The following is an 8,266-nucleotide window of genomic DNA, read 5'->3' as shown; positions in this document are numbered from 1 at the left end:
GCAAAGCTCGAGCGGGGTGGGGACCGTGGTGCAGCGGGCCTTGAGGCCCTTGACCACCTTGGTCCATCCCCTTGGCTGGACAGAATGGGAGGTCCCTGAGTCCTCCCTTGTCCTGGAGGGAGACTGTGGTCTACCCTCCATCTTCCAGGGGAGAAGGGCCTGGCAGTAGGAGTCTTATCTCCTGCTCGCAGTCCCTGATGGCACGCAGTCTCTGGACTGTGGCCTGGAGCTCCTCCAGCTGGCGTGCCAGAGACCCCAAAAGGGAGCAGACTCACAAGGGGAGGTGGCCATGCTCCCATTCCCCAGAGCCTGAAAAAGTGACAGGCAGCCACTGCAGCTGAGAACCAGAGGCTCCGTCTGCGTGGAGCCTGGAACCATGGGCTCCATCTGGGTAGAGGCCTCTGAGGAGCCAGAGTGGGAGGCCACAGACCCAGAGGGGACCCGCGGGTTGCAGCGTGTGCCCATCCGCGGCATACCGCTGGGAGGCCAGCTATGGCTGGGAATGCCTACCCAAGGGGGCACACAGGCCCTCCTGCACAAACTCCATGCTAACTCATGTGCCGGGCAGACAAGTGCTCCTTTTTTGCGTGGCCTGTTCGCGAGGCTCCGATCGCATGGCTCCCTAGGGGGCTGGGCGAAGTAGGGGTACGGCAAAACCCTCCCCGGCTCCGGCTTAGCCGCCTCCTCCCATTGCCTGGGGTTAACCCCCTCCCACCATGGGCCCTGCTTACCTCTGGCTGTGCTGGGGGTTGGCGAGGGTGCTCCATGGCTGCTGGGGGTCGCTGGGGGGCTTTGGGGGAGTGGGGGTGCAGCAGGCTTTCACCTGCACATCTCTCGCCACTCCCAGAGCCTGACTGAGATGTTGTGCCTCACTAGCTCCCGAGCCGTGATGGCAGTTTGTCTTTCTGGGAAATTGCTCTTTGGGTTGTTGATGAGCATTCTCACATTCCAGGTTCCAAAGTTTAGCTTTTTCTTATTTGGACTGCAGGAATGGTGATCCTGCTGGGTGCAGTTCCCATCCAGGAGAGATAAGACAGCCTATTTTTGGGGCACCTTTTCTAGCCCCCTCCCCATTGGGGTGAGCAGAGGGTATCCTAAAAAGGGCTGTTCAGTCATGGATGCCGCTGCCAAAAGACACCCCTGTCCCGACACAGGTGCCCAACAACCATCGCGCATCCGCCGCCTGTGTGCAGATTCTTGGCTGGGGGCCTCCAGGTATCACAGCCCTGCCCCCATCGCCAGTCCTCCATTACCACATGGCTTTTGGACCTGACGGAAGCCTGCGCGTGTCATGTTTAGCGTGGGGACTCCGGTGCGCAGTTGGGTCCACATGGTCCGGTTGGTGGCCAGTTCAGTGGCATGGTGAACCACAATGACTGGGGCCACTTCTCCATTGCAGTCTTCCACCTTCACAACTGTTGGGGCCACAGCCTTCCTCCGCTTGCTCTGCCATTGAGGACTTCTTGGATCATTCTTTGTCTGGAACCTCCCCCTCGACCTTACCATCATGGGTAGCCCTACCAGGAGCATGAGCTCCAGATGGCATCGCTCTCAGGGTCATTGGAACATGCAAGCCTCTCCACCACAACAAGGTGATGATCCTCAGAGAGGCACCATCACAAATCTTGATCATGGTGAGGGAACAGTGCAAGAATCTCTTAGCTTCTGCTTTTTTGGTAGTTTCCCACAACTGAAGAGAGTTGCTTCCCAGCCCATCTGAGCAGTTCCACTCCCATTCTTATGTTTTGGGGGAAAGGGTGGCCTTTGAAGAGTAGGATAATGACACTTGCTTATTGAACCTGCCGTCCTGCTGACTGCCACTCAGTGAGTGTACACCTTTTTACATTTGCCAGCAACAGTGCAGGAGACCTATCTGGTTGAAACAGACTAATATGAAAATTGGGGTTGCAGAGGACTCAGTATCATCTCAAAGACATGTTAAACAAGAAGAAACATGCCCATGCATGCCCCTGCGCACATGTTCAGGTGCGCAGCAAATTGCCGTGGCTAGGGTAGAGGAGGCTGGGGCCAGCACCTGGGCTGGCTCCAGCAGCCTTACCTGGGTCCTGGGGGCCTCCCAGGGCAGCAGAAGTAGTGATCTGGCTTCTCAGTGCCTGGCTTGCATAGCTCTGACTGCCCAGGCTCCCTTTCCAGTGGCGCATGCTGCTGCTGTATGTGCAGCGCCACTTTTTCTTGCAACAATTTTTTCTTGACACTGGGATCTTCTGGTGTCAAAAAAACCCTGCTGCACTGCTAGTTAGCAGTGAACACATGCGCTGTGGGCAGTTTGCATTGCTGCAAGCTGCACATATGCACTCGTGGGGACATAGCCAAAGTGTCAGTACACAGCTGCACATCAGGTAAGCATAGGAGCTGATTTTCTGAGCATAAAGAAGTGTGCATGCAGCATGTTAGCAGGACTTTGTCTAGTGAGTTCCTCTGTATACTGAACGTGCACTACATGTGCTAACATGTACTGATCATACTGTGTGATTCTTTCTGTGAATATTTAATGACACTTTCTACATTTGTTCAAGGATTTTCAGCATTCCTCAACACAGACAAGCAAGCAGATTAAATTTTGTATTGGAAGGTGGGGGGTCTTTGTTTGGATAAATGAAACAATGTTTCTTTTGTAACTGTGAAACTTCCTATTAAAGAATGCATATAACTTCCAAAATAATAATAAAAAAAGCTTGTAGCTGCAAATGGATATGATATATTTGCTGCTCCCCCACCCATTTAGAGGCAAAGCCTATTTATGAGGCTTTATTAAGTGCAAATAATTCCCATGGCTTCAGCTGAGAAGAAACAGCTGCAGAATATAGGCTCATTTGCATATAAATGACATGATTTCAGCTCTGAGAGGAATATTGAAAAATATACATTTCTACAGTGAAAGCCTGATAGTCATACACATTAAGGTCAGATTGTGTAATTTTTTAAAGCTGCTGCATGTTGATATCTGTATCGGATCACACTTCCAGCTGGATTCAGGCTGCATCAATTTTACCCACTGCAAAATTGTGGATTTTTAAATATGAACTAATTATGTTACCACTTTTAAAAATAGGTTTTTAAGGACATTTAGGTCAACTATCTCAAACCATTTATAAGTGCTTAGACTATTTAGTAAAGCAAGTTTCTGACTGCAAACGGTGCACTTCTTTTATTGCCATTCCTACAAGCCTGTGGTGTAAGGGAAACATTATTGTTCAGATTAGATAAAAGAAGTCCTGCCAACTACTTCAGTCACTGCAGTGGATTGCAAAGCCAATTTTAAATGGACAGAGAAGTATTCATTTTAGTATCCCAAACAATTTCCTCTGTATTTCTCTTACATCAAAGATAAGTTGATGCCTGTAAACATTCCTTCCAAGCAGGGCCAACAGTTGATTGGGTGACATACCAGGCCTAATAAAAAATCCAGTGTTTCAAAACTAAAGTTACACGTTTTTGATCGGCTAAAACCTCTTATTTTGGTTGGTCTGCAACCCTAATACCAGCACATTAACATGAGGGATGTCCACTCTGTGCAGAATGATAAACCTTGTATATAATCCTAGGTGGCATATACTGCATCTGTGGAAGGATTTTAATAACTAGAGCCATGCTGCTGTTGGCTAAGTCCTCACTGAGCTGTTCAACAACACATGCAGAGAGAACTTGGCAGCATCCCATGTTTCTTCAGTACTGACCCTGCCTAGAGTTTAGATGCTAGGCAAAGCAACTTTATGCAGAAGTATCTGGTGGATACTTGCGGCTCCACATGTGGACAGCCATGGCCTGGAACTCTTGCTGGGCTCATACCTCTAACTGCAGGCCCCTGCAGGGAGGGAGCTGGGCAGGGCTGGGGCTGCTGCCTAGTTGGGTGGGGCTTGGGGCCTGGGGCTACAATGCACCGCTGCAGGGCGCCAGCAGGGAACAGGACGGGGCCATGGGTGGCTCATCTGGGGGAGAGGGAGGGCTGGGACCCTCAGTGCAGGTGAGACGACCCCTGCGTTGAAGCATGCAGTCCCAGGGGGCAGGGCGGACTTGCAGCCCCCCCAGATCTGTGCATGGGTAAAGCGCAGGCTGCAGGCTCGGGCTCCCATCCCGCTTCCCTCCCGAAAACGGATTTGGGATTTTTTTAATTGAGAGTGTGTGATTTTTTTTTTAGCATAGAATTTGGTTGTTTTTTTCAGGGAAAACCAGAATCCCATAGCATGACCCATTTCAATGGGGTACATGTGGTGTGCCCTCTTGATCCATCCTAACCAAGTCACACCTCTAAGTCAAATAAGTGGGAATTTGGGGAGAACATGAAACCCCAGCAGGCAGTCCAGACCAAATATGCAGATCCTAGCTTGAGAGTGCCTTTCTGAGCTGAGTGCTATTGCTGGAAGCCAGAGGCTACAAAAGAGTTAATCAGTTGTAGCAAAGTCTAAATAAGTTGCATCCATTATGATAACTGTTAGGAAAGAAACAGATAATGTAAGGCGGCTGCTTAGACACTGGCAGTTGTGGAGTCACATAAGCTGTCCTCTTCCTGTTCTTGCTTTTGGGATTAGTTTACTTCAAGGGAGTATGGCCAAGAGGAAATTTAGGTTTGTAGTTATTAGCAACAACTACAAAATGAACCCGAAATCAGATGACCAGATTATTGGCTGCTTCTGTTCAGCCCTGGATCAGGTGACTGAGGCCAGTATAATAATGTTTCCATGTGACTTCCATTTATTGCATTTAAACAGAGAAAACCTTCCCTACCTTGGGATTTCTAGTGCCCCACCTACCCCTGCCCTAGCTGCACCCCTCTCAAGAGCTGCTATTTTAGCAACTCCAGGCTAGGTTGCTGGCTCAGCCCTGAGGCAGGGAACACTTTCAGAGGCTCTTATGTGATTGAGTTTTAGGCAGCTCTGAAAAATGTAATGTATAGAGCCAAAACATCACTTACTAAATCATCACCATGTGTTATTAAAATGATTCTGTTGCCAAAAGATGCCACAAGAAATTATTAGCAAACTGTAGCCAATGAAACAGACATGGTTAGATTTGTGACATATTGCAGAGATGCATTCCAGAGTCAGAAGGCTTCTTTGAGGAGAAAATCCTATAATAGGAAGATAAGAGGCCCAGGCTAATGCCTCCCTTTCTCTCTGGGGTAAGATTGTCTCAGACAACCATATCAGCAGAGGATTAGACACATTCTCACTTCCTGGAACAGCTTTACTGAAATGACAACGTATATTGGGGATGGCCGTGATAAAATGGACATTGTATTCTGGAAAAAGATAAAGTTATCAATTTAGATTGTTGAAAAACAGCTTCAGATAAGCTTGTTGTTCAATAGACATTAATCTCTGCATGTAGATTTTACACCAGCCAATCAGAAATGCTCTTCCAGTTCAAGTAGTTAATAATATCTCAGTGCTGTAGCTTAAGGGATACAATTTTCAAAATTATTGTAGTGTGGGAACGATAAATTCCAGCATGAGGAAGCTGTATTCCATATAATTTATTTTAGATTTCCATCTAGGGTACATTCTGACACTCCACATGAAAGTCAAATTGTCCATGTAAAATGTTTTCCAGGTGATAAGTTGACCCCTGGGGTTCTAGTAAAATAATAGATTCAGAGTTCTATCTGACTCCCACAATCTATAAAGACTAGTTATCAGCTTTGTGAAGGATTTGAGAAGAAGGAACAAAAAATAGCTTTTGTATTCTGACATTTTTCTCATTAATGGGGACAATGTAAGAACCACAAACTCCTTCTGGACCTGGCTGTAAATACTCCACTGACATATGTTTGAGAGGCTGCTGCTCTGTATGAGTAGGATCATGTTTATCTAACCTTGCACACATTGTAATAGGCATATGGAACCTGTATGTGTATGTCAGAAATACAGATGTTCAAAGGACGGGCACTTACTGTGCTTCTGTCTGTCAAATTTGAGGTCATCACCATTTTAAAATATAATCTAGCAGCAGTGCCTACCCTCATGGAAGCTTCATTAGCGTATAATCCTCTTATGATGACCGGGAAAAGGAAAATATTTCCTTCAGGAGAATAACAACACTTCCCTCTCCCCAGCACACAAAGGGAAAATATAGAATCTAGCAGCATTTTCCTCAGTGCTTAAATGCAACACTAGACAAAACAGTTTTTCTGAAAAGGAACCTGGTATCATTTCAAACTCAAATTATTTCAAAGCTGGGGGGTAACACAGACTGTGACTTGTGTGTTAGCCTTAGATTTTATTTAAACTTTAAATGTCTTATTTTAACAGTACCCACAGGGTACTGTGGGTAGTCCCACAGGGTAGTCCTACCAGGGTAGTCATGGCCAATTCCATGCTAAGCCTCTACCATTTATTGGGGGATGTAAAAGCTGAGGCATTTTAATTAATAAAGATGTAAGATGCCATTAAGTAGGTAACTAAAACACTAGGGTGTTCAAGTATAATACAGACACTTGTGACTACCCAAACAAAGGCACATGTGAGGCCACTCAAGAATTTGAACTATGTGGGTAGAGATTAGGGCTGTGTGAGGCTTTGGATCGTGCTTCAGATCCGGGCCCTCTTTGGACACTTCGGCATCTGAAGCAGCGTGCCCAGAGTGAAGCGCGGGCTCAGTTAAGCTGCCCAAAGTGGTTTGGAGCTGCTGAAGCACTTCGGAAAAGCTTCAGATGCTTTGGATGCTTCGGACGCTGAAAGTGAAAGTTAGAAAAGGGAGGGGGAGCCGGGGGGGGAGTCTGACGTGAGAAGGATTTCTCTGGCTGCATTTCTAATGACAGCATCTGAGGGGAGGGACCTAGAAACAGCATAAAAGCCTCTGTTTGGAGGCATGCTATGCCTTTTCCTAGCTTCTTCCCTCTCAGGAACTGCGTGAGAAAGGAACCCTCAGACTCAAGCATTTCAGCTTGCTTGCTTTACTCAGTAGTTGAACTTGCCTGCTCCTTTTTGTTGTTAGAAAGGATTGGGTAGGATTTAGCTTAGCTTAGCTTAGCTATTCAATTACTATTACTATTACTATTCAATTCATTTCTTTGAATTTATATTTGCTCTTTGTTTTTTTGGAAACTTTGAAAAAAAAAGCTGTGTTTTCCCTGCCAGTGTGATCCATCACTGTGCAGGGAGGCACACAGATGGCACACGTGCGCACGCACGCACGCACACACACACAATATAAAGAAGAAAAATCAGATATTCATAGGAGAAGAAGACAGACCGCACACAATTTTTACATAACTTAACACTGAAGAAACAATCAAAGAAGAGGCCAGTGCACGCATGCAGCAGAAGGAATAAAATGCACAATACAAAAGGATTCTCTCACACACACACACACACACACACACCTTTTGCAGCACAGGAAAGATCAATATGAAGCGTGCTGGAAAGGCAGGTGCCAGGTCTTCTGGTAGGGGAGAAAGAGGGGGTAGGGGGAGAGCTAGAGCTGCGAGCTGCAAGCCCCGCCCCCCCGATGCATTCTCTTCCCAAGCAGCCATGACATCAGTGCTGCCAGTGGAAGCAAGGAGGTGGGAGCAGTGTCAGCACCTAATGTCCTGGCACCTACACCACCTCCGCTCAGTCCAGAAGTGGGCACCAGCAGTGGAATCACTGTCTCCTCCACCCCAATTTCATCTCTCAGCATAAGCCTCCCACTGCCAGAGGAGGAGCTGGAGCTGGAACCAGGGATGCTAAGCATGCTGGCTCAAGCAATTTTGGGGACTGTGGGGGAATCAGAGTTTGTGCTCCACACCCCTCAAATTTCCCTTAGACCCAGGTCTCCTCTGGAAAGCAGCATCTCGGAGGAGGCTGAGGTTGTGGAGGCAAGTGGCTCAGCTGAGGCAGCTCCTCCTGCTGTTGAGCCTCAGCCTGCTGAGGAGTGGGATAAGGCAGGATCCTCACCCTGAACCCAAAAATCGGGGGAGTAGTGTAGTGTGGGAGCATTTTGAGCTGGCAGATGATTCCAGGTTTGCCATCTGCCAGCACTGCCAAAGGCACATGAGCCGTGGCAAGGATGTGAGACACTTTTCCACCACGGCGATGCTGATGCATCTGAGGAGGCAGCACCCCCTTGCCCTTCTTTCTGCTCAGCCTGGCACCAGTGCGAGCATGCTGAAAGGGAAGTCCCCTGCTCACTCCAAAGCAGAAGCAGGCCACCCTAGACCAGTGGGGGAAAAGTGGACAGAAAGTGGGGCACGTTTCCAAGGCAAGCAAGATCACTGAGAGCATTGGGGAGATGCTTGCTCTGGATAGCCAGCCCTTCTCCCTAGTTG

This window comes from Alligator sinensis, unplaced genomic scaffold (assembly GCF_000455745.1).
Source record: "Alligator sinensis unplaced genomic scaffold, ASM45574v1 scaffold199_1, whole genome shotgun sequence".
Classification (NCBI taxonomy): domain Eukaryota; kingdom Metazoa; phylum Chordata; order Crocodylia; family Alligatoridae; genus Alligator; species Alligator sinensis.
This window is presented reverse-complemented; position numbering follows the sequence as displayed.